Below are 26,858 nucleotides of genomic sequence, written 5' to 3' on the forward strand. Positions count from 1 at the left end.
CCCTATGGCCCACATGAGAAGAGCTGAGGATGGCCTCTGGCTCACGGCTCTCAAGGAACAAAATCCTGACAACAACCATGTAAGTAAGCTGGGAACAGATCCCTCCCCAGTTGAAGCTTGAGGTGATTGCAGCCCTGGTTGACAACTTCACTGCAGTCTCCTTCGAAGCCCTGAGCTGGGGGACTGATGATATTGTGTCTGATCCCTGCCCCACAGAAACTGTTAGATAATGAATGTTTGTTGTTTTAAATTCCTATTTGAGGGTGATTTCTTACACAGCAATAGATAACTACTACCAGGACCTACTTAAATGGATAGCTGAAAGAGGCTGACGAGCCTCCATTCCTAGCAGGATATCAGAAACCTTCAAGTTTAGAAGAGACTTCCATTCATCTAGAAAACATTTCCCACACACATGGTATGCGCCAGACCCTGGGCAACTCATAGAACTTGCAAAAGAGCCAGGCACAGCTCTGCCTTGAAGGAGCCACAGAGAGACAAGTGAGAAGGTCAGGTGGAGACATCATAATTACACTGTGTCAGGATACATGCTTGGCTGTTTTACTGAAGACTTCACAAGCTTATTAAGAGCTGAGAGAAAAGAGCCACTGAAGTTTGCTTAATAAAATCCAGGTCAGCTTCACAGAGGAGGCAGCAGGCAAGCCGATTCCTTGTATCTTTACCAAGGCACCTCTCCCTGGAAGCCCCTATGTTCACACATCAATCCTGGAAGTTGGTGAAATGAAAGGCTTATGAGCTCTACAATCAGACAAATAAAGTTTGAAACTCAGCTCAATAATTTCTTAACACTGTGAATTTAGGAAGTCAATAAGAAGGAACAGCTAAGAATATGATTAGAGTCACACAGGGCTAAGAGTAAGCAACAGAGCTATCCATTACTAGTTGAGAACGCTGATACAAGGAATCACGTCTTTCAAAGCCTCATATCACCATATGTAAAACAGAACTAATAAAATATTGACTTCACAAGATTACTTAAGTTAAAGCAAGAAGTTTTTAACATAGTGGATGATAATAAGAAAGGCTTGATAATTATCAGCTCTTTTTGTTGGAACAGTTACTTAATTTCTTTATGCCTCTTTATGCATGTAAAGCCTTTTAGTATATTGCTTAATATAGAGTTCTCAGTGACTGTTAGTTGCTATTATTATTAACAGCAGAGACCCTAGACCCAGTGAATTATCTGGTTCCTCCTAGCCTAAGGGCTGGCCAGCAATGATACATCTAAGTTATATATCCCTGTGCATTTATAAAAATGCTTCCTACCCCACCCCCAGGGACTCTCAGCTCCTTGTGCTGAAATAGAAGGCCACAGATTATTTCTGCAGCAGGAGCTGTGCCAAGGCATCATTAAGGTAGAGATGACAGAGACAGGGTAGTGGTGGTTCCCTAAGTAACTATAACTCAGGTGCTACACACACCTGGCGCTTCCTGCATATGCTGTTAAATTTATGGGACAGCAATAATAGTAACAACATTAGCACAAATTTATTTGTAAAATGCCCACACCTGAACAGCTTGAAGAGCTAAAATAGAAACCCTACTAAATTTTATAGAAATCTATGTATATATGTGAAGATGTGTGTAAGTGTATAAGAATTGAGATCAGGATGTAGCTGTGCTTAGAGTAGAAGTAACAGCAGCCCTGGGAATCATAACTATGATTTTCTTCTTCCATTGTGATCATCAACTAGACCAGTATTATTAGTAATGTTGCTGCCTTCTTGGTTTTCCAGTAGTCAGCAGCTCAAGGCAAGAAAAAGTGCCATTGCAAAAGCCAGCAGGATTCAAATTCCCAAATTTATCAGTCTCTGGTTACATGAACTTAGGCTGGTCATTTCTGTTTTTGTAGTATCAGGTTCCTCCAAAGATAAAATAGGCATAACTATAACTTAGTCCTACTCCATGTCTAGTGTGGAAGAGAGACACTCCCTCCCACCTCTCTTTCTTCATAAAGGGCAAAACATACGAAAGTATGTTGTTTTTATAGTCTAATTTCCCAGTTGATTATTTGTAAAGTTTATTTAGCAAAGTATTATAACCGGGTAGAGAGGGATACAGAACTTGCGCCCCTGCAATGTTACTCCACGTTCCTCAGGGGCATGGGCCCTTATTATTTTCTCTAACACCAAACCTGGTATTGAGTATCAGCTAAATTAATATTTGATAAAAGAATAAATGGATAAATGAATGAATGGACAGCGGCTTTAACCAATTCCTTATTTGAGAAAAAGGGAACAGGCTTCATGGGATCATCCTAAGGGAGGAATATAAAATCCAGTCATTACCTTCTCAGTGCAGAGAACAAGATGGGCAAGAGTTTCAGCTGAAGTATTCCCTTGTTTCACAATAAAAATAATGACAGCTACCATGTTTAAGCACTTACTCTGCCCTGAGCCCTGGATTAAGTCCTTTGCACGGAATATTATCATTTCATATTTACATCAAACCTATGGAGTTACAGTTACTATGCCCATTTTACAGAGGAGAAATTGAAGTTAATATAAATGAAATTTGTGTCTGTTATCACACAACTAATAAAATTTTAACCCAAGATATCTGACCCCAAGGTATAGCCTCTGAAACTGTATCTATACTGCCAACTAGGTGACTGCAGAGATGCATCTTTCTGAGCATTGGAGACTTCCAGATGTAACAGAAATTGAGCCAGATACTGCTAGGCACAGGGAGCTGAAGCAGAAACAGACATGGACTCCATCCTCATGAAGTTTCCAGTCTGGTGGGGATGGGAGATCAGACATGAAAATGCTAGTGTACAGAAGAATAGGGGGACATGAGTGAGTATACCAGAAAGACCTTTTTCAGAAAGGGGCATTTAAGCCCTGTCCTGGTAGGAGAAAGGATATTCCAATGTAAAATGCACTGAAAAAGGCAGTGAGTGACATGAGATGGGGCTGGAGAGGTAAGCAAAGGCATGCAAAACATTGAAGGCCAGTTAATGAGTTTGATCTTAATTATGAAAGAGCAGAGAAACCAGTGAAGGTGGCATAATGAGGCGACGTGTTATAATGCCCAGTCTATCTGCTAAGGGAGAAGGGTATCCTGCCAGAGTGATGGTAAGGAACAAGGAGTCATGGCTTGAATAGAGGTGACACTGGGGATGGAGAGAGTCATCAAATACAGAGTACAGTTGGGGATGGAATTGCTGGACTTGTGATGAATCAGATCTTCTAGGAAGTAGAAAAGGGAGAGGATAGGTGGTGTCTTGACATCTGTATCCAAACTTTACTCCCAGACAGAATGTCTTCAACAGGTCATCTTACTGCCGTGGTGAAGTACAGATAAAAACACAGAATAGGCCAGGCGTGGTGGCTCATGCCTGTAATCCCAGCACTTTGGGAGGCCAAGGTGGGCGAATCACGAGGTCAGGAGTTTGAGAGCAGCCTGACCAACATGGTGAAACCCCATCTCTACTAAAAACACAAAAAATTAGCTGGGCATGGTGATGCACGCCTGTAATCCCAGCTACTAAGGAGGCTGAGGCAGGATAATTGCTTGAACCTGGGAGGTGGAGGTTGCAGTGAGCCGAGATCACGCCACTGCACTCCAGCTTGGGTGACAAAGAGAGATTATGTTTTTTTATTATTACTATTAAAACAAACAAACAAACAAAAACCCCACCACCACCACCAACAAAAAAACATAGACTAACCTAGTAAGATAATTTTGTGTCCTTCTTAATTCAGGGCTGAAGACAGTATTTCCCATTCTTCACTCCTGTTTTGATTAGTCATTATCATTCAATTGTTTACTTATTCTCTAATCAACAAATACTTATAAAGTTTCCATATTTCCTGTATGGGCCAAACTGGGCGTTGGAGATACAGGGAAAGACAAGACCGCAGTTCCTAAGTGATGCATCCTGGTTTATCTGTGGGATGGGAACAGTGGTTTCCTAGAACTGACTCCAGCTGGCTCACAAGATCCAATTGTTAAATATTTAGGGATGTTGCATGGCAGTTGTTAAATGCAGTGGCTTGAAATTAGACGTGATAGGTCAGGCGCGGTGGCTCATGCCTGTAATCCCAGCACTTTGCGAGGCCAAGGCGAGCAGATGGCTTGAGGACAGAAGTTCGAGACCAGCCTGGCTAACATGGTGAAACCCCATCTCTACTAAAAATACAAAAATTAGCCAGGCATGGTGGTGTGCACTTGCAGTTCCAGCTACCTGGGAGGCTGAGGCACAAGAATTGCTTGAACCTCCGAGGTGGAGTTTACAGTGGGCCATGATTGTGCCACTGCACTCCAACCTGGGCAAAAGAGCAAGACTCTGTCAAAAAAGAAGAAAAGAAAGAAAGAAAGAAAGAAAGAAAGAAAGAAAGAAAGAAGAAAGGAAAGAAAGAAAGAAAGAAAAGAAAGAAAGAAAGGAAAGAAAGAAAGAAAGGAAGGAAAGAAAGAAAGAAAGAAAGAAGGAAAGAAAGGAAGGAAGGAAGGAAGGAGGGAAGGAGGGAAGGAAGGAAGGAGGGAAGGAGGGAAGGAAGGAAGGAAGGAGGGAAGGAAGGGCGGGCCAGGTGCAGTGGCTCACACCTGTAATCTCAGCACTCTGGGAGGCTGAGGTGGGTGGATCACGAGGTCAGGAGATCGAGATCATCCTGGCTAACATGGTGAAACCCCGTCTCTACTAAAAATACAAAAAAAATCAGCCGGGTGTGATGGCAGGCACCTGTAGTCCCAGCTACTCGGGAGGCTGAGGCAGGAGAATAGCATGAACCCAGGAGGTGGAGCTTGCAGTGAGCCAAGATTGTGCCACTGCACTCCAGCCTGGGTGACAGAGCGAGAGTCCATCAAAAAGAAAGGGAAAAGAAAAGAAAAGAAAGAAAAAATAAAGTAGACACGATATAATTTACACTAGGAAAATTGGCAAATACTACAAATCTGGTTGTTTGTTTTGTTTTTCAGAGTCAGTTTACCAGCATACCACTGGGTTGGAATCACGGGGCTGAAAGCCTAATGGTTTATCTTCCAAGTTCAAGGAAGGCAGAAATACAAACAGAAAGTTAGGTCACAGTTACAAACTATACATCAGTCTTTTTTTTTAAAAGAATGCCAAGAATTGCAGGGGCAGATTGTAGACTTCGGAGTCAGACAGATCTGGGTTTGTATCCTGTGGCCAGCACTCAATGATGATCCAAATTGGGCAATTCACTTTACCATTCTTATCCTAAATTTTTTGCCTTTGACATGGAGATAATGTGTACAAATCATGATGTAAGTGCTTTGCACGGTGCCTGGCATTTAGTAAGCACTCAGTAAATGATAGCTATTATTAATGTTGCTCATTTTTTCCTCCATTTTTTTAATGGGAAGATATGCCTTCAAAAATCTGCTTTGCTGATGTGTAGTTCAGTTTTATTATATCAAACTTTTACATAGGCTCATCAGGAAGAGGACTCCTGTCTGTTTCCAGGTGCTCTTTTAGCACACAAATAATTTAGACTCATCTTTAAACGTCCAGCTTAAGCCCTCAACACGTGGGAGGGAGTCAAATCCTGAAGTTAGTGGGAGGCCATAAATCGTGTATAACAAATACACAATATCTTTGTTATACAAGTTATTAATGTCAGTCTGGGCTGTGGCCTGTTTACGTTCTCTGAACAAGGAGATAAATCATCACCCTTGAACTTTCAATGGGAGACTGAAGAGGGAGAGAAGGCTCCCAATTCAGTTCTTCAAAGACTTTCTAATCCTCGTACAAGGAGAGAAGGAGGAAGAAAAGGGGAGAGTTGGAAAAAAATCAAGAAAGGAAGAGAGGAGGGAAGGAAATACTTGAAAACCTACCATATGCCACATAGTATAGTCATTTGTTGCCCACATTATTTTGTTTAAACCTTATTACAACACTGTCCATACTTCTACAGATCAAAATAAGGTGCTCAAGGAAACTGAGTTACCTGCCCAAGGCCATATAGCTGGTAAGTGGTGGAGCTGGGATCTCACGCAAGGTTTGAATTTGAAGGATGGGTCTTCTCCTGTACCACACAATGAATTATGTACAATGAGGGGCATGACTTTATTTGAGGGGCCAACTCCAGCAGGATTGGCCCTAAATTGAGGCAGCCAAGTGGGCTGGCCTGCCCTCAACACTGTAACCATGGATTTATCAAGGTCAGCCACCTCAGCCAAACTACCTGATCCAGTCACCATTAGAGGATCTTCTCACCTCACACAAGAATAGGGCCACAACTGTCTCTAGACAGCCACCGCTCACAACACTTAGGACCTAAAAAGGAGCTTTTTCCCCCAATAGCCCCTTAACCTTATTGAGCAAGTGCAGCTTTCTGTTGCTCCCTGGCTCAGAATTCCCTATGAGACGTGTTAAAAATACAGTGCTTTGGGCCCTGCGTAAGACCTACTGAACAGGAATCTCTGGGAGTGGGGTTTAGAAATCTGATTTTTAAACAATTTTTTCCCGGAAATGTTAACTATTATTCCTGCAGATGGAGAATCAGAGAAAGGTTTTTTAAAAACCACAGTGATAATCCATGCATTCAATACAATCTGCAACAAGCCCTTAGCCATGTCCTTGAGTGCCTATGGGTGCTGATGCCTTCAGAGCAATGGTAATGGTGTAAGTGAGTGTGTGTACACACTCATGTATGTGTGCACTTTTCTAGCATTCTATATAGAAATACAGAAGACATTTCTTTAAAATTAAGTGTAAAGCACATATTTATGTCTAGTGAAAGGAATACTGTTCATATTTCTTATATATAGCAGGTTAACTAGGCTTGTAGATAAGACTAGAAACTTATTCATAACCATATCAATATGCAGGAAGACTAAGGATACAGAAAACTTTTTAAGGGGCTAGCCTTGACTCCAGACTACCACTTTTACTATTGCCATACCTCCACCAGAGCAGAGATAAGGTAGAATGTTGTGTGCTAGCCTCGGAAGCTAACCAACCTGTTGTATTCTCTTACTTCAAGTGCATTCCAGATTAAGGATAATTTTTTCTGGAACAGTCTTGGAATCCAACCACATTAATGTAGATTTTCATTATATACTTACTATGTCAGGTATAGTTACAGTTAAAATATATTCCATGGTAATGTGTTAACTAGAGCAATTCTTAGACACAGTTTATAATTTTGTCCTTCATAAGGTACATTTCTTCGGGGTAAAGAACCATTTGGGGCTCATCTGAACACCTGGTGATATGGTTTGACTCTGTGTCCCCACCCCAATTCTCACTTGAACTGTACTCCCATAATTCCCATGTGTTACGGGAGGGACCCAGTGGGAGATAATTGAATCACGGGGGTGATTTCTCCCACGCTGTCTTCATGCTAGTGAATAAATCTCATGAGATCTGATGGTTTGATAAGGGGAAACCCATTTTGCTTGGCTCTCATTCTCTCTCTTGCCTGCTGCCATATAAGACGTGCCTTTCACCTTCCACCATGATTGTGAGGCCTCCCCAGCCACATGGAACTGTAAGTCCAATTAAACCCTTTTTCCTGTATAAATTACCAAGTCTAGGGTATATCTTTATCAGCAGTGTGAAAACAGACTAATACACCTGGTTATCTAGGACAGTATTGGAATGCTTTTAGTCCACTAGAAGGTAAATCAACTTTTGTGGGCTAGCCTGGGAACACTGCCCTTGAGCATATGTTTGCTTTCATAAGAAAGCACAGCCTATATGCCAAATGATCTTACAAATAAATTGCTAGCAAGCCAGTGGGCTCCTAGGTTGGGGTCCTAAGGGTTGTAGCAAAACCTTACTGGGGTGTTGTGAGCCACAGGACCACAAGTGCTAGATGAAAGCGGAGCTAGCCGAGAGCTATAAATAGTGTGCCAAGTGACCCTAACAAGCTCTCCTATCCACTGGGGCTGCTCCAACAGCTTTCTCTTTTGGATACATGAAAGCAGCTGAAAGATTGTTTTCCCGAGAGCTTTTTGGCTGCCCTGAGCATGTCAAGGGACTTTGCTGTTTCTAATTATCTCCCTTTATGTTCAGGCCGAGACTTGTTAATACAATAAACTGGTGTTTCCAGGACACGCTCACAACGCAGAAACATCTCAAGGTGTTTTACAAGCAGAAGATCATGTTAAATCAAATCAAATACCAATTAAAGATTAACAGTGGTGTTAGAGAGCTGTTACCACGGCCCAGCCAGGGCTACTGGGACGGCCAGTGCTTCCTCCAAGCTGCTGCAGTACAGCTTCCAGCCAGATTGCTATTTTGGTATCTACTGGGTATCACAGTCTTTGCCTCAGCTCCAGGATTCCAGAATATCAACACTGGAAAAATGTTAAAGGTCTTCGCAGATGATCCCTGTTGTATCAAACGGGGAAACTGAGATTTGGAGAGAAGGGATGACCCAACATCACCCAATGTTAAGAATCCAAACTTCTAAACATAGAATGCCTTTGGCAGCAATGTAAATGGAACTGGAGGCCATTATCCTAAATGAAATAACTCAGAAATAGAAAGTCAAATACCTCCTCTTCTCACTTATAAGTGGGAGCTAAACAATGTGTACCCATGGACATATAGAGTGGAATAACAGACATTGGAGACTCCAAAAAGTAGGAGGGTAGGGGGGAAGGGATGAGAAATTACATGTTGGGTACAATGCACGTGATTCAGGTGATGCATACACTAAAAGCTTAAGCTTTACCACAATCTATCCATGTCATAAAACTGTACATGTAACCCCTAGATCTATATACTCAAAAAAAAAATCCAAGATTTTTGAGCTACTCTCAAGCACGCCTAGTCACTGACCCCACCTAGATGCTTTCAACTGCTGTTTCTCTGCTGTCTGCTTGTGGTGGGTTGAATTGTGGCCCTTACAAGACTTGTCTACCTGGAACCTCAGAATTGACCTTACATGGAAAAAAGGGTCTTTGCAGATGCATTTAAGTTCAGGATCTCTAGATGAGATCATACTCTGTTTAGGATAGGCCCTAAAGCCAATGATTGGTGTCCTTATAAGAGAAAAACAGAGGAGGATGTGAGGAAAACAGGGATTGGAGCAATGCACATACAGGACTAGGAACTTTGAGGATTGCTGACAGCTCCAGGAGGCTAGGAGGAAGCCACGGAACAGAACAGATTCTCCCTCCGTGCTTCCAGAAGAAACCCACACCGGAATACCTTGATTTTGGAATTCTGGCCTCAAAAACTGAGAGAAAATAACTTTCTGTTATTTTAAGCCACCAAGTTTTGGTAATTTGTTACAGCAGCCACAGAAAACTAATATCCCCCTCCTGGAGTGCCTTTCCTCACATCTGCACATGGTGAGAACTTACTTTTTTTTCGAGACTCAGTATTAGTATAGACTCCAGCCTGTGTGGAAGCACTCTTGACTGAACCCATGAGCAGGATTTGCACAAACCTCTTTGATGTTCTTAAGTGTGTATATCTCCATCAAGTTCATTTCAGCATCTGTAACTCATTTTTTTAGTTGCTTGTCTCTCTCCCCTACCAGAATTTAGAGTTTGCCTGGAGTGTAGACCATCTGTGATTCAGTTCAGAGTACTAGAGCCAATCATACATTTGGTCCATACAGGTGTTGAGGAAATGTCTGTTGAATAAACATGAGCATAAATAAATGACCTAATCCTTGTACTCTTACTTCTTTGTCAATTATAGAACCCACAGCCACTGCATCTCTATGCCTATCTATCAACCTTTCCTTTCCCCTAACTTGAAGTCTATTAAAGAGACTCAGGTTTTCAGGCCCAGATGTGAGGTGGTATAATATCAAAAATAAAAGCACCAGCTTTGGGGTCAAATAGGCATATGCTCTGATTCTGTCACTTTCTTTGTAAGTACCTTAATGTCTTTGAACCTCATCTTTAAAATGTAGGTAGAAGATTAAATGAGATAATGCATGTAATATGGTTAATTACTCCTCTCAGAAGTACCATCACTCCCATTTTACAGATTAAGACATTGAATCCAATTGCACAGGTAGTAAGTGACATTGCAGGACTTGAAATTCATACACTTCAAGTCCATGCTCTTAAACACTACATTATGCAGAATTATGGGGCCTCCTACAAGATACCCCCTAGTCCATTTGCTGAGTAATAAATTATTCTATCGTTTCCAAGAATGAAGCCTCTTTGGAATAGCACACATCCTTGAATTTATCTTGTTTGGTATTCCAGCTCCTTGGGAGGCCTCTAAATTCATATCTAATACAGACTTCTCTAGTCTCAGCTGGTTTGAGACACTGTGGATCGTAATGCTGAGAGTATGAAAACAAATGCCTTCTGCCCAAACCATCATCTTTCAATTACAAATCACTCTGTCAATTTGCAAGTGCATTGGATGCGAACATCTTGCAGTCTGGCACTAGTTAGAGCTGAGAAGAAATTGAGAGAGGATACATGGGGAGAGGAAGAGATGAAAAGAAGAATGAATCAAGGATAGAGGAAGGAGAAAGACAACGGAATCGTCAATTTGAACAGATGTTTAGAACTCATCTAAGTCAAGGCCCTTTGTAGCATAGTTCCAGGGGCCCTGATCTCATGGATCTATGAATTGGAATCCAAGGAGTGGAATGGTGGCTCCTGGAGCTGTGAAATATCATGACACAAAGTCCAACTTTACTTATTTATTTTTTTTTAGCAGTGGGTGAAACTAAGGTATATAGAATTTAAGTGGTTCCTCTAACAAGTGTCAGCAAAGTAATGGCAGAACTAAAAACTTTGACTTCTAATTCAGTGCTCTGTAGCATACAAAGGGTTAGGTATCCAAACATAAAAGAAAACATGGAGGTATGGACAAAGAGTGATTTGCAGGTAAGGCAAAAGAGTTAAGACTTCAAAGAGGAAAAACAAGACAAGGAATAGAGATGAAGAGAGATCAACAAGATGTCTACAAAAGAGAAAAGGAGGGATGGAGAACAAAAAGACAGGGGCAGAGAATCTGTAAAAAACAGAGAAAGTCAAAGACGATATAGTGCAGCATAAATTCAAACAAAATGAAAGAGAGAGAAAGACTGCCGCAATAAAAATGCAGGGTTAGATAACTGGTTAGTCGCTCTCCGATGAAAATATCTAATGCACCCCCCTTGCTGGTATGCATGAGGTCCTGGCCTCGTAATGAGTCCCCAGGCTTCCTATGACCAGGCCTGGCTGACCTTCCCCACAACTCATTCCGCTCAGCTTCCTGCCTCCAGGGGTGTCTTCTGCAGGGACTGTCCTGCTTCTCCACTCCACTCCTGGATATTGCTTGGTTCATTGCATCTAATCCTTTGCAATATCATCTATTTCAGGGAATCTTCCCATCCCCTCTTCCTACTGTCCACCCTCCAGTCCAGGCAGGGTTGTGAGACCCTCTTCTGGATCCCACAACACCCCACAAACTCCCATTATATTATTTATCACAATGGTTGGCTAATCTCTGTTTTAATGTTACCATTTTTCTCCCAACAGACTGTAGATTTCCTAGGGCCAGGAATTAGGCTGGATTCATCTTGTATCTCCAGCAATTACTGCAGGGTGAAAAATATACTGTTACACTCAATGCATGACTGATGAATGAATGAAGGGACAAACCACTCCTCCTCTCAGGAGTGACAAATTATGTCGACAACCACTGGGGGGTGCTCTTGGGTAACTCCAGCAATGGGCCTGGGGGAGCAGGCAGTGGAATTTCTCTGTTACAAACACCTCAGCAAAGCAGAGAAGGCAAAAGTGATACCAAACTGGAGAGATCCTTCTAGACTTCACCAGGTGAGGCTGAGAACGGAACAAAGCCTGCCCTAGTGGATGAAAGAATAAAATGAAAGTCAGAGAAAATGGACTCGAGTCTATGGAACTGGTTAGCTCTGTGGTCTGGGGGAGTCACTCATCACTGAAGGGCAACAGTTCACTTGATTCACACAAGCCCAGGCGATGGCCATTATTATCCCCAGCCCTCACCTGCTGGGAATAGAAGGATGAATGAGCAAGACAGCGTTCTGTTCTATTGAGGAAATAAAAGACCTTAATAGTACAGGAATGGGGTTATCTGGGATTCTTATTCTAATTGCCAACATTTATTGCATATTTTCTATGTCAAACATGATTCCAAGCACTAGCAATACAGGTCTGAGCAAGTCACTGCCCCATGTTGCCCGTTCTCTAGAGGAGGAGGAAGAGGAGGAATAGAGACGTGCAAGACTAACCACAATTTTAAGAAAGGAGCAAGGGCTTGATGACAAAAGAGATATAGGTAACATGCCACCACAGTGACATTTGGTCTGAGGGATCAGGGAAAGCTTCAGAAAGGTGGTAACATTTTTCCCAACCAGACCTACTAGGACATTTAGGTTTTATTAGACAGAGCTGAGTCAACATGATACTCTAGGCTGATGGAACAGCCCAGCAGACACTAGCAGGCGAAGATGTGCAGGGTGTGTTTGTGGAAGTGTGAACAGAAGATGGAATGGAAGTAAAGGCTAGAGAGGTGGATTTGGCTAATATTAACAGCAGGCAGGATGCGCTGTCAGAACAGCAGAAGTCGCAATAGTTGGGGTGGAAGTGGCTGCAGCTACAGGGGCCACAGTAGCAGCTGCTTTGATGGTGCAGGGTGCCAAGAACTATACTAAGGGCTGTGTATACAATACCTCTTTCAATCCTAAATATCTACGTATCTATCTATATATTATATAAATACACATACATATGTATACACATGCATGTGTATATTTATGTATATGCATAGGAATGTCTATTTTATCAACATGTAGTTTTTATTTCCATTTCCTAAGTGAAGACCATGAGACACAGAGGGGTTAAATAACATATCCAAGGTGAGTAAGCAGCGAAGTCATGATCTACACCGAGGTCTGTAAATTTCCAGAGGCAATGCTTTTAAATGCTATGCTACACCTCACCCACTGTCAGGCTAAGAAGTTGAGAATTTATCATGAAGGCCAAGAGGGAGACGCCAAAGGTATCTAAGGGAATAACACAATCTAACAAATGTTTTCAGAAGATGACTCTAGGGCCACTCCTGCCCCAACATCCTTGGGCGATCCCTGCCCTCCTATTTTTAATGGAGCCCCTTCTGGGGCAAGAAGGGGTGGACATGGTCCATTTGTAGCAGTCCCCAAATCTCCCAAAGGAGTCCAGGATGAGCCCAGCCCCTCTGACAAATGTTCCAGCCTCCCCTAGCCCCAGGGAGTGATTTATCAGCGCAGCGTCAGTGCCTCTGCCCAGCAGCCTGTGATCCAAGGCTGGCGGCCCAGGCTGGGGTTTTTAATTAGCTGAGAGAGGGAAGAGTCAAGCCCTCTCAGACGGAAAGAAAGAGAGACACCAAGAAGGCTCATAAATCCTGAACCAAGGACCCATCGACTAGAGTCTGGCAGTGGTGGGCAGATAGAAGGGGAGGGGAGGGGGAGGAGGAGGAGGGGACAGGCTGATTGTCTTTTTGGCAATTCCATGGCCTCCCTTGTTTTCTGTTCCAGACACTACAGGGAGAATGGGAATTCAGACTACCTTTCACACAGGAAACCCTGGGGTACACCCTTTTCTAGTGTGACTTTGTGACCAGAAGTCCAAGAGCCTAATATTTAGCTCCATCTTTGCCACTGACCTTCTATATAATTTGAGGTAAAAATTACAACTTAAAAGCTTTCAGGCTTTGGAGTTAGACACAAGCTTAATTCTCTTTTCCATGCTGTTTACCAAAACTGTGACTCAGTCAAGTTGCTTTTCCGCTCTGTGCCTCAGTTTTCTCATCCATCAAGTCAGGATAAGATCTCATATTGCAAGGGCTAAATGAGACAGCACAGGTAAATTACCTGTATTAAGAAGAGAGGTTCCTCCAGTCTCCTGAAGAGACCTTCAGCAGGCATCCCACCATTTAACTCCAGGGTCATTTCAGATCACAAGAATCATACTGAAAGCCTGCTCCATAGGCCCTGGGGATACAGAGCTGAGTGAAGTAGTCTCTGCCCTTGCAGGCTTCACAGTCTGGTTGGAACAGACAATGAGATGGGCAGTTACAGAGAGTATGAGAAAGAGCTGTGATTGGGGGTAGTAGTGAATTCCATGCTGGCATAAAGGAAGGGCACCTGCTGAGCTTCGTGGAGACCTGGTAAGCACGCTGGAGTGGGGGAATAGCTGAACTGATTTTTAAAGAACAAGATGACACTGTTGAGGGTGAAAAGGCAAGAGATGATTATCCCAGACAGAGGTGACTGCGTGATTAGAATAAGATGGAGCAGAATGCCTGGCACACTGTAGGTCTTCAAAATAATTTCTGTCGAATAAAGGAAGGAAAGAAGGAAGGAGAAAAAGAGGGAGGGATAGAAGAAGGGAGGGGCAGAAGAAGGGAGGGATTCATCTCATTGAAAGTTTGAGGGGCAGAGAGTTGAGATGACACTGGCTAAGTGATTTGAACTTTATTATAATGACAAGGAGAAACCATCAGAAGGTTTCAACAAAAAAGTGATGTTTTCAGACGTGTGTGGTAGAAAGGTCACTTTTGGAAGTTGGGATGAAGAGGACAAGAGTGGGGTGAAGGAGACCAGTTAGAAGGCTGTTACAATAATTCAGGTGAAAATGACACCAACTTGTCTAAGGCAGGGGCAGCGGGGGTGGAGGGAGAGAGCATCTCCTTTAATACAGGATGTAGTCACAGACCACACCTACCTACCTGCCTCATGTGGTCCAGCCCCATCACCATGACAACAGCCTCTTTAACATCCCTGGCCATAAAGAGATAACAACTCTTACATCTGTTCCTGGAGGTCCTGCCTCTATATTTTTTTCCTTTCTTTTTCTTCTTTTTTCCCCTTTGTATCTGATCCAGCCTCACTGGGTAATTGAGTGTTTGAGAGTGAAAAATTATCTCAGCAGCTTGGCCCTTATCTTGACAGCGAAGCAGCACTTTTAATTTAATTTTGTTCAGAGACACATGGGTAACAAATTTCACTAATCGCCCGGCTGTCGCCCTCCGCATGGTAACGAGCCGTTTGTTACCAGGCAGCCCGGCGTAAATACATGTGGGAGAGCAGGCAGGGGAGAGAGACAGAGGTTGGGAGGAAACAAGGGACAGACACAATCAATATGAACCAGGCTTGGGCTCTGCCATCAGGTGGAGAAACAGAGATGGACGGCCAACTGCATTAGCACAGAGAGGAGCTTTGGAGCGAGACTCAATGGAGCTCCTGTCCTTGTTCTGTCTCCTATCTGGGTGAAGTTCTGAGCAAGTGATTTAAACTTTCCATATTTTAGGGTTCTTATCTGTGAGGTGAGGTGGGGATGTTCACAATCTCTACTTCTCTGGGTTGTTGTAAGAGTTAAATGAGGAGCTATAAAGTAAGTAAGCTATAAAGTAAGTAAGGAGCTGGCCGGGTGCGGTAGTTCATGCTTGTAATCCCAGCACTTTGGGAGGCTGAAGCGAGTAAATCACTTAAGCCCAGGAGTTCAAGACCAGCCTGGGCAACATGGTGAAAGCCCATCTCTACTTAAAATACAAAAATTAGGAAGCCATGGTGGCAAGCACCTGTAATTCCAGCTACTTGGGAGGCTGAGGCAGGAGAATTGCTTGAACCTGGCAGATGGAGGCTGCAGTGAGCTAAAATAGTGCCATTGCACTCCAGTCTGGGTGACAGAGCAAGACTCTGTCTAAATAACAACAACAACAACAAAACAAAAACAGTATCCCTAAAAACAATGTCATGATATTCTTGAGGCTGCTAAGGACCTTAAAGGAAATAAAACCCTGGCCCTTCATCCAATGTTTGAATTTCTTTCAGAACATCCTCCACAGGTTATTGTCCAAATTTTGCTTGCATTCATCTAATGATGGGGAACTCACTATGGAAGCAGACAAGAACTCTGACTCTCAGAATTGTCTTGCTTATGCTGATCTGTAATATGCACCCTTCAAGTCCCAGCCTATGTTAGCATAGCCCTGCCTTCTTGACTTCTGTAAAGAGTAAATGTGCACCCTCCTTCCCAGGTGAGCTCCTCCCTTAGACTTGTATATAGAAATAATATTGTTTCTCACCACACCCAAGTCTTCTTGTATCCCGCTAAAAATATCCTGTAGAGCATCAGAGCTAGAAAAGCCTTTATAAGTCATGTAACACAACATTACACTTTATATATTAGGAAACTGAGGTCCAAAAAGAGGAAGAAAATTTTAAAAAATAAGTTGTTATTTTTTGAGTGCCCATTATGATTTCTCCCTGTTTCCAGTTTTCCACCATTATTTCGTCAGGCATCTGTCTCTATATTTTTATCCATTGAAGAGCCATCTTTGATTTACGGTCTTTTGTATCCCAAAGCCATTACTCCAAAGCACCTCAGCCATGGACATATGACTCACACTGCATTATCTTACTTTGGTTAAAAAATATAAACAAAAATACCATGTTATTAGAAGCACCGAACTGGAGAATCAGGAAAGACATTACAGAATTGTAGTTTATTTAACCAGAGAAGAACCGAGGCCACAGAATTTAATTGATCTGATATTCTCTATTATTTATTATACCCTCTATAGCTTGAAAATGGCTGGAGGGCAGAGACCACTAGTCTTAACCATCTATGCCTTGGTTCCTTAAGGCAATGATTCTCAACTATGGCTGCTCCTGGAGAGCTTTTTATTTTATTTTTATTTTTTGAGATGGAGTCTCACTCTGCTGCTCAGTCTGGAGTGCAGTGGCACGACTTTGGCTCACTGCAACCTCCACCTCCCAGGTTCAAGTGATTCTCCTGCCTCGGCCTCCCAAGTAGCTGGGATTACAGGTATGGGCCACCATGCCCTGCTAATTTTTGTATTTTTAGTAGAGAGGGGGTTTCACCATATTGGGCAAGCTGGTCTTGAACTCCTGACCTCAGGCGATCTGCCTGCCTCGGCCTCCCAAAGTGCTGAGATTACAGGCTTGAGCCACTGCACCCGGCCATCAGCTATGGTTGCTCCTGGCGAGCTTTTAAAAAGATGGCAGGGTGCAGTGAATCACACCTGTAATCCCAGTACATTGAGAGGCCATGGAAGGAGGTTCACTTGAGTCCAGGAGTTTGAGACCAGCCTGGGCAACATAGTAAGATCCTGCCTCTACAAATAATTTAAAAATTAGCCACGTGTGGTGGTGCGTGACTGTGGTCCTAGCTGCTTGGGGGGCTGGGGAAGGAGGATTGCCTGACGTTGGGAGGTCAAGTCTGGTGTGAGCTGCGATGGCACCACTGCACTCCAACCTGAGTGACAGAATGAGACCCTGTCGAGAGAGAGAGAGAGACAGACAGGCAGACTGACCGACCAACCAGCATGCCCAGTCTCCATCTAAACCTATTCAATCAAACTCTGGACTGAGGTCCAAAGTTAGGTATTTATTATTTAAACCTAAGTGTGTTTACCATGCAGATAGGGTTGGGAACCATGATACAAGGGGAAAGAGCCCTTTACTCACAACATCATGCTTCATGGACAGAGAAAAAGGTCAAGAACCTTCTCATGGTCTAGAACCCTTTTCAACTGGATATTTACTTTTGATTTTTCTTTCTCTTTCTTCTGTGTTTTTCACAATTAAGTAAAAGTGAGATATATTCATTCCTCCAGGGATTCCAAGACCAGATACATGATGGCTTGAATAAATAATAAAAGGGATGAACACTATTTTTCAAGATTTCAGGTCAATCTAATTGTATCATAGACAATTCAGAGCAGCTGCCCTAGTTATAGAAACACAGTCTCTTCCTGTATAAGTTAAAGTAGTCAGATCTAAGGTTACAATTGTTCATCACTTACCATCTTCTCCAGGACCTGTGCTAAGTTTGTTGCTTTTATTATTTCATTACAATCTTGAAACCACTCGTAGAAGAAAGAGCTACAAGAATAGCCATTACACAGCTGAGAAAATCGTGGGTTGGTTAGAGTGACTTACCAAGGTTCACACCGCGAGGACACATAACTATGTGTGTCTGGCTCCAAAGACCACAAATTAAACACTGCACATTAAACTACCTCCAGCAAATCCACCCACCTCAAATCCCTTTCAGGAACAGGCAGAGTATAAATAATAAACAGAACGGTAAATACATGCATAATATATAACATTGTGATTCACCTACATATTTCTTTTTTAAATGAGTTGATTTGTTTGTCCTTAAAACTAATTATTGTGGTTTGTAAATTCTGCCCTCCTTCAAAAACTCATGCTTCATTCACACTTATCCGGCTGTATAATATTCTCTCAAGTGGATGCATCATCATTTACTTAGCCATCCTCCTATTGTTGGACATTTGGGCTCATTCTAATTTTTCAGTATTAGAGATTATGCTACAATGACTATGTTTAGGTTTAGCACTTCAAGAAAAAATGTACAGTGTCACAGAAAAAATATGGCAATATAATGCCGAGTGCAAAAAAACAGGAGTGCAAATGTGTGAAGATTATGATTGCAAGGATAAGAAAGAGTGTGCAGGAAATGAGGATGGGGAAAAAAATGAAATGAGCTCTTGAAGGTTTTCATTTATTTCTATTTTTCTATGTCCCTTTAGTAGAATCATTACATTATTTTACATTGGTTGAAGAAAAGGTAAAAACAAGGAGCATACCACCACCAATAAGGTTGAAACAGCTCAGGTCCACAGATATCCTTAGAGCAGAGAGATGAGCTTAGGAATCAGTGGTCTTGACTTCTTCCACAGACAGAAGCCTAGGAAGGAGCTTCCTAAGGGCTGGAGCCATGTCTTGCTAACCCCTGACACCCCAGAGAACCACACTGTTCCTAGAATCTACAATGTATATTGAATGAATAAAAGCATAAAATTTCAGAGCTTTAAGAGGCCTCTGATGCAATTTATTCAAACATCACACCCAAATGTAATGGATAGAGAGCCAAGGGGACTTTCCCAAAGCTCTCCAGCATTTTAGCTCCTGAACCAGAGTAGAGGCCACTTTTTCTAAAGTCTACTCCAATTAGAAAAGGCATATGGCAAATTTGCCCAATGGGAGCTGTGGAAGAAAAATCCTTCGCCAGTGAAACACAGAATGGGTTTGACTGAGTGACTTGGGGTACTGCACATTGTTATGCATGGTGAGTGCCTTGCGTTGTTAGTTACAAATCTCCCCTGAATCCACTTGTCCTGCAGTCTCTCAGCTGTTCTCATGACAAATGCCCCTGGGCTGTGGCATCTGTTTTCTTCACGTGGAGCACTAGTTTTATTTGCACCAAAGATGTTGAGGGAAGGACATGTTCTACCCAGAATCCATAAATAAGAAACATACCCTCAGCCCCTTCACTTTCCAGTCTACACCCTCTCCTACAACAGTTTCCTACTGTCATGCCTTTATTTACCTCCAGGTAGGAGGCGGAATTTTAAAATAGCCTCCAACATTCCCACCCCCTGCACACTGTCTGTATACTCCCCTTAATGTGGGTGCCACTGTGACTATGATAGGATATCACTCCATAATTAGATTACATTATATGACAAGGGTGAAAGGATTTTTCAAATGTACTAAAGGTCTCAAATAAGTTGACACTGAGTTTATCAGAAAGAAGTTCATCTTGGGTAGGCCTGGCTGAATCAAGTGAGCCCTTAAAAGAGAATCGGGCCTTGAAGGAGGGGAGTCAAAGTGTGATGATCTCCTGCTGGCCTTGAATAAGCATGTTGTGAACCGCCTACAGGGGAGGCATGTGGCAAGGGCTTCAGAGTGGCCTCTAAAATCTGAGAGTGGTCCCTGCTGACAGCTGGCAGGAAAACAGGCACATCACTCATACAGCTACAAGTAAATGAATTCTGCCAACAACCACATAAGCTTGGAAGAGGATTCTACATGTCAGCTGCAACGGCAGTCCACTGACCCCTTGACTTCAGCCTCTTACATGATCTTGAGTAAAGAACCCAGTTATGCCATGACTGGCCTTTCACCTACAAAACTGGGAGTTAATAAATGCATGTTGTTTGAAGCTGCTATGTTTCTGTCAACTGGTTACTCATAGAAACTAATACACGACCACAGAGTGCTGACATCCACACTCTCCCCTCAACTAGAACGCTCCTGAGCTCAGATCTGGTTGGCAAATGTCCCCATCTGGATGGCTCACAGGCACCTCAAAGGCAGCAGCTCCAAAATCCAACTAGTCTCTTTCTCTCCTGAACACTTACCCTTCCTTCCTTGCCTGGCTGTGTGATTCTCCCAGTCCCTATGCTGGAAACCAATGCTCACTTTCAGCAATCTTCAGTGGCTCACCTTCTTGGAGTCAGTCAGTCACTGGGTTCCTCTAACTGTATTTTTAACATGTTCCTGTATCTAAACCTTCCCATGCTCACCCAGAGTGTTCCCATTCTACCCCAATAACCTCCTAACTAGTCTCCCTACCTTCAGTCTCACTCTCTTCCAGTTCTTTCTCTTCTGCAGAAAGTGTGATCTTCCTAAAACAGAAATGAAATAATAGATCCCTTCCTTCAACAGTAAATGCCTTCCTGGCTGAGGCGGGCAGATCACCTGAGGTCAGGAATTCAAGACCAGCCTGGCCAACATGGTGAAACCCCATCTCTACTAAAAATACAAAAAATTAGCTGGGCATGGTGGCACATGCCTGTGGTTCCAGCTACTCGGGAGGCTGAGGCACGAGAATCACTTGAACCTGAGAGGCAGAGGTTGCAGTGAGCTGAGATTGTGCCTATCTATCCTGGGTGACAGAGTGAGACTCTCTCAAAAAACAAAACAAAGCAAACAAAAAACACCCTTCATAGACTCGTCATTTCATGGAGGTTCAAGTGCAGGCTCTTTCCTGCTCACACAGACATGCCATTTTTTAGAGCTTGGCCACCTCCCATCCATATTTCAGGTATAAGCTATAGTATTGGCTTCTCAAAGGTATAGTTCATGAGTCTCCTGATTACATTAGTTCCTCTTTTCTTTTCATCAGAGGCAGTCCTCACAGTTTGGAATAATATATTTATTCATGTGTCTATTTGTGAAATACACTCTCCCTTCCCTTTTTCCTCTGGCATGACTAGAAATTTCGTAAGGAAATCCATCCTATTGGTCTATTTCCCACCGTATTCCTGGTCTTTAGCAAAGAGTCTCAGTGGAATTAGATATTCAGTAAACATTAGTTGATTATGCAAATAAAAAAATGAATGAACTTGGCATTCAAAGCGTTTCTCAATCTGGCTAAATTTATCCTTCCCAGACTTTTTCTCACTGTCTTCCTTCACATACCTTATATTTTAATAACGCATGACACTATTTAACCATCACAAAAACCCTGTGAGATACGATTATCATTTCCAATTTTGAGAGGAGGAAATCCAGGCCTGGGAATGTACATTTACTTGCCCAAAATCTCCCAAACTGACAGTCAGGATTAAATAAGGTTATGCATGCAAGCATCTCACACAGCTGGTGACATACAGCGGGTGTCCATGACCAGTGGCATGGTCTGTTTATCTGGAAAAGAGTTTTTCAGGGGTAAGAGAACACTGGCCGTCTCACAGCGTTGGGAAGAAAGAGGATGACAGAGTATTCTTGCTTGGGGTGGGAAGCAAAGAGTCACAGTCTCTCATTCTAAGGAAAGGCGGGTGGGGGAATCCTGCTGAGCCTAGTTGAAAAACAAGAAAGCAAGAGAGACTGATTATTCCTTCTCGCTAGTGTAAGCAACTAAAACGACATGTTTGCTTTATCGCCTTTGGTCTCCCATTTGATTCCTGACAGCCATCTCCCTCCCTTCGATGGCGGGCTGTCAGGTGCTGAGCTGGCTGGCATTGCACAAGAAGACGAGTACAGAGAACAATTTAAACAATATTTCAGGGACCATCATGGGCTGGAGGAGGGAGTTTTTGTAGTTAGCTGGCTTTCTTTCTGCATTCAAGGAACCCTCATTTGCCAAGACTGCTTGACGTTTCTGTGGGTTTGGGTAGAAGTAGTCCAGAAGGGATCTTTAAGAAAAAAAAAAAAAAAAGCCAATGTCTATTTTCTTTGAGGTTTGAAGGAAGGGAGAGAATAGAGACAGATAGGAGCTTTTTAAGCCCATAACAATTTCTGAATACATAATTTTCTCTTCTCTAATGTCTCGTTAAATATGGCCAAATGCAGATGTAGATCAAAGCTAGGCTTCTGTATTTTACTGCATTTTACTGTGCTTGCAAGTAAAGGGAATCCAAACTCCCAGTTTCTCTGTCCATGAGAGAAACTAGAATCTCTCCAGAAAGCCTGTATAAACTACCAGAACCTTCTGGAGGAAGGAGTCCACTCCCACAAACCACAACCAGCTGAACATTTGAGCAAGAGTTACGGTAAGCAAAAATGAGCAAAAACCTACAAAGTTCTCTTAGGGGACAGTTCTGGGGGATTGTGACCATGAACAGTCTTTGGAGCCAACCGAAACCCAGTTCAAGCCACAGCTACGCAACTTATTGGTTCCATTATCTTGAAGAAGCTACTCTGCTTAGTTTCAGTTTTGTTCTTTTAAATAGACACAAGGACAACAATTGATTGCTAGGAAGATTAATGAATGTGCAATAGACCTGATACAAAAGTGACACTCAATACATAGTTACTGTAAGTAGTTACTCCCCTTATAATGGTTATCTAAGTTCCAGGCTTGGGAAATGGGGGGATACACTCCATAGGGGCCCAAAGCCAGGACGGGAATTGGAATGTGCTGTTGGCTGATATATCAAGGAAGCTTGAGAGTGGTGGTTCTCGATGCTGGCTAATATTAAATGATTAGAATCTGAAAAGGATTTCATACTTATATCCAGACTTTTGGCCAGACAGTCCTATGAAATGGGTTGATTCTTGGAATTGGCATTTTAAAAAGTGATTCTGAGATTTATTTAGGCTAAAGAACTACCCAGCCCTGACAGCTCTTCTTCCCACACAGCCTAGGACACCTGCCCTGATCTAGGTCCTAGAACTCATGATTCTCTCAAGTAGGAAGCACCAGAGTGCCCAGCCTCCTATGCAGGCCGTAAATATTCAGCTTCTCCAGCTGCCCTCATTGTCTTCTGTTTCTGAAAAGGAATCCTCTTTCTTGGGCCTTGGATATTGTAGTTTGCTTTGTGCCTGCCCTCCACGCCCCCTACAACCCTTCATCATCTAGTGCATCATCCTCGGGGAAGATTCCGGATTGCTTAGACTATTTCTAGAAAATGGTCTTTGAATCCTAGCCTGTGGCTAAGTTCTTACTTCTTACTGACAGTTCTCCCCAGTGGTGTGCTGGTAATTGTTTAACAATGGGCTCTCCCAGCAAGAGCAAGCAGCTCTTTTAAAATATTTTAAGTATTTTCCAGTTTCCATAGTTTGAATCTTTCTCCTATGGCTGATTACAAGCTCCCAATGTGGCATCACTCACAGCAGAGTTGGGAAGAGATGAGTACAATAGGCTCTCGATAAACTGGGATGGGCTGGTCCCTGCACAGCACTGGAAGTCATCCTTGTCATACGTTTTCCTACCTGACCAAATACCAGGCCCCCTCTGTTGGTGGTGCCCTGGGACGGCTGGTCCTACGGATGCTGCCTTTTGTCCTCCATACTGAACTAAAGTGCCTGAGCTGGTTCTGACCACCACTATTTCTGGTCCCAGCCCCTCCCAGGCTACCTTTCCCCAACATCTCAGGGGTTACAGAGCTGATACCAGGAAGTTCTCAGGGATATGATCAGGTTTGCTGTATCAGACACAGACATGGGTATCCTCTTCCTGTCTCTCTTTGAGTATATACCTTGTGTCAGGCACTGTTGTATGCACTTTACATGATTTATCTCATTCATCCTTATAATGGCCTGACCAGATTTTGAAATCAAATAGCTTAAATACAAATTCAAGCTTCCCTTAACTGATGGCAGCCTCAGGAAAGTGAACCCTCTCAATTCTTAGTTTCTTCATCTGTAAAATGGAGAGAAAAATAATCCCTTCTCCTGGTATTGTTTAGAATAATATGAAATCATGCATTTAGAGAGGACAGAACAGCATAGAGATAATTCAATAAAACTAATACAGTTTCTTCTGTTCTTTTCCTCTATCTCCCTTCTTGTTGAACCCATTTCTATTATGGACCCTAGAATGGTTTTATTGTGAACTCAGAGAGGTTCAAATTCTACCTTGCTGGTCTACAGATAGGAAACTGAGGCCCAAAGCCTTGCTCAAAGCCTCTTAACCAAACAAGAGACACCTAGGATTAAAACTCAAGTCTTGGCCGGGTGCGGTGGCTCACGCCTATAATCCCAGCACTTTGGCAAGCCGAGGCAGGCGGATCACGAGGTCATGAAATCGAGACCATCCTGGCTAACATGGTGAAACCCCGTCTCTACTAAAAATACAAAAAATTAGCCGAGCATGGTGGCACATGCCTGTAGTCCCAGCTACTTGGGAGGCTGAGGCAGGAGAATCGCTTGAACTCAGGAGGTGGAGGTTGCAGTGAGCTGAGATCGTGCCATTGCACTCCAGCTTGGGCAACAAGAGCAAAACTCCATCTCAAAAACAAACAAACAAAAACAAAACACCCAAGTCTTAGGACTTCCAGTGATTTCATGACATCCTCTTGCTTGGCTCTTCCTCCTCCTGTCCCTCACCCAGCGCTTTCTCCCCTGGCTTTCCACCCTGTCTTCACTTCTCCCTGCTTTCCTTGTACCCATGTCCAGGACCTGTAATAACCAGATAAACGCACCCCATGAAGGCGCTGATGCATTCACCTGTGGGTCCTCTAGCTAACCCTTTTTCTTGAGCCTCTAGTCATGTCTTCAGTGGGAAACCCTGCAGGGTAGGGAGTAGCAGGCTGATCTGCCCATATCTTGGACACCATTTCCTCTCCTTAAAGCCTAGCCCTCTCTCCCATGTTACTCTGGCTACAATGACTTAGAGGCTGATAGAATACTGCTTGATCTGTCTTCAGTGTTTACTCTGTTCTGAGTAGCAGGTCCTGGGGGCGTGCTCTGCAGGTTGGCAGAGGGCAGCCAGTAGATCTGCCCATGAGCAAGGCTACCTAAATTTAGGCAAGAAGCAGAGGACGGTGACGTGAAAAGCTGCATCACAACGTCCCCAAGGGGCTAGGGCTATAAAATTCATATTTTCAAGAAAAATGTGTATTGTTTTTTTTTCTTTTCCTTTTTCTTTTTTTTTCTTTGTTTTTTGTTGGTGTTTTTTTTTTTTTTTTTTTTTTTTTTTGAGACAGGGTCTCACTCTGATGCCCAGTCTTTAGTGCAGAGGTGCAATCACAGCTCACTGCAGTCTTGACCTCCAGAGCTCAAGCAATCCTCCAGCCTCAGCCTCCCGAGTAGCTGGAATTAAAGGCACATGCCACTACATGTGGCTAATTTTTTTGTAGAGATGGGGTTTCGCCATGTTGCCCAGGCTGGTCCGGAACTCCCAGGTTTAAGTAATCCACCCACCTTGGCCTCCCAAAGTACCGAGATTACAGGAGTGAGCCACTGCACCTGGTCACTATTGTTTTTCTAGAAGGCAGATTAATTTGTAAGCTGGTACGTTAGAAAGAGGACCTGGAGCCTGTGTGGCTCAGGCACTGATGTGCTGTAACTGGCTAGCAATGAAACAATCGCATGGTGGATGCACTCGTCTAAGCATTTCCTCTGCTTATGTTATCTCATTTAATCCTCATAACAAGCCCAAAGGAGAACAGAAGGACAACTACTACACTTATCCTCCTTTACCCAAGAGAAACTGAGGTCAGAGAACAAATGTGTCTTGCCTTAGGTTCTGCAATGCTAGGAAATGGCTGAGCAAAGATCTGAACCCATGTCTACTGATTCCAGTGCTTATGTACAACCTAGAAGCCCCATTATTTTCTGGGTGTATTACTGGAAATAATTTCAACCTGACAAAGTTGCAAAGATAAGAAGAGTACAAAGAATGCCTATCTATCTTTGGCCTAGCTTCACCTGTTGTTAACATTTTGCCCCATTTGATTTGTCATTTGAGGAGATGACATTTTTAACCTTGAGGAAAATGTTTCCCTTCTCTGAGCCTTGGTTTTTATGTGCATAAAATGGAAGATTGAATGGATTACCTTTACAGTGAAACGGAACCTTGTTGTTTGATGAGAAGTGATGGATAAAGGATGAGGTAAGCCCTTGGTCAGTGGTCAAGGCACAGTTGCTGCCTCTTTCTCCAGCCTCATTTTCCATCATTCCTGCACATGAATTTGGGCTGTACTCAGTTCTGGCATCTCTCCTCCACCCCCTTCCTCAGTGTACCACGTACCATCCGCCCTCACACCTTGGCAGGTACTCTTCCACAGATGCTCAGCTTTCACTTCATCCCATTTTCATTTCCTGGAGTCTCTGATCCATTTTGGGACTCATGGCTTATATTTCATAACAGGAGGCTTCAGTTCCCAAAGGCCTCCTCTGCAGATATGACTTGAACTTTTCCTCACCTATCCTTTTCCTCGAAAACAGGATTAAACTGTGTGTGTGTTGGAGGTGGGGGAAGAATCATAAAGAAAAGTCATACATCCATATACCTTAGTACAAAGTTTTGCTTATGTATTCAGTGGTTCTTATTTACAGAAAATCCCAGCTTAGGAATTGCCAAATTAAAACAAGCAACAAAAACAAAGAAATAAGACAACCAGTAGCATTCATGTTCTGGTTCTCTCTGCTGGAGAACTAAGCAGCAAAGCTTAGAGGAAAGTACGTGAGATTGGGGATCAGAAAACCTGGATTTCTATAACTGGCTGAGCAACCTGCAGATGAGAAAAGCGAGGTCCAGAGAGGGAGAGAGATGCACCCAAACCCATACAACACAGAGCTGGGCTGGGAGGTTCATGCTGGGTGCCTGCACTGCTGAAATGATCCAGCAGCTATAACAGCTCTGTCTCCTGCTCAGCATTGTGCCCAGGGCTGGGCAAACCACCTGCACTTCTCATCTGGACTTTCAGC

General features: G+C 43.1%; 1 protein-coding gene across 5 annotated transcripts in view; it reads right to left on the reverse strand.

Annotated features, from left to right (window-relative positions):
* ASTN2 (astrotactin 2) overlaps positions 1 to 26,858 on the reverse strand; it is a 983,906-nt gene that overhangs the window by 628,169 nt on the left and 328,879 nt on the right. The gene's annotated exons all lie outside the window — the stretch shown is intronic.

Source organism: Gorilla gorilla, chromosome 13 (assembly GCF_029281585.2).
Source record: "Gorilla gorilla gorilla isolate KB3781 chromosome 13, NHGRI_mGorGor1-v2.1_pri, whole genome shotgun sequence".
Classification (NCBI taxonomy): domain Eukaryota; kingdom Metazoa; phylum Chordata; class Mammalia; order Primates; family Hominidae; genus Gorilla; species Gorilla gorilla.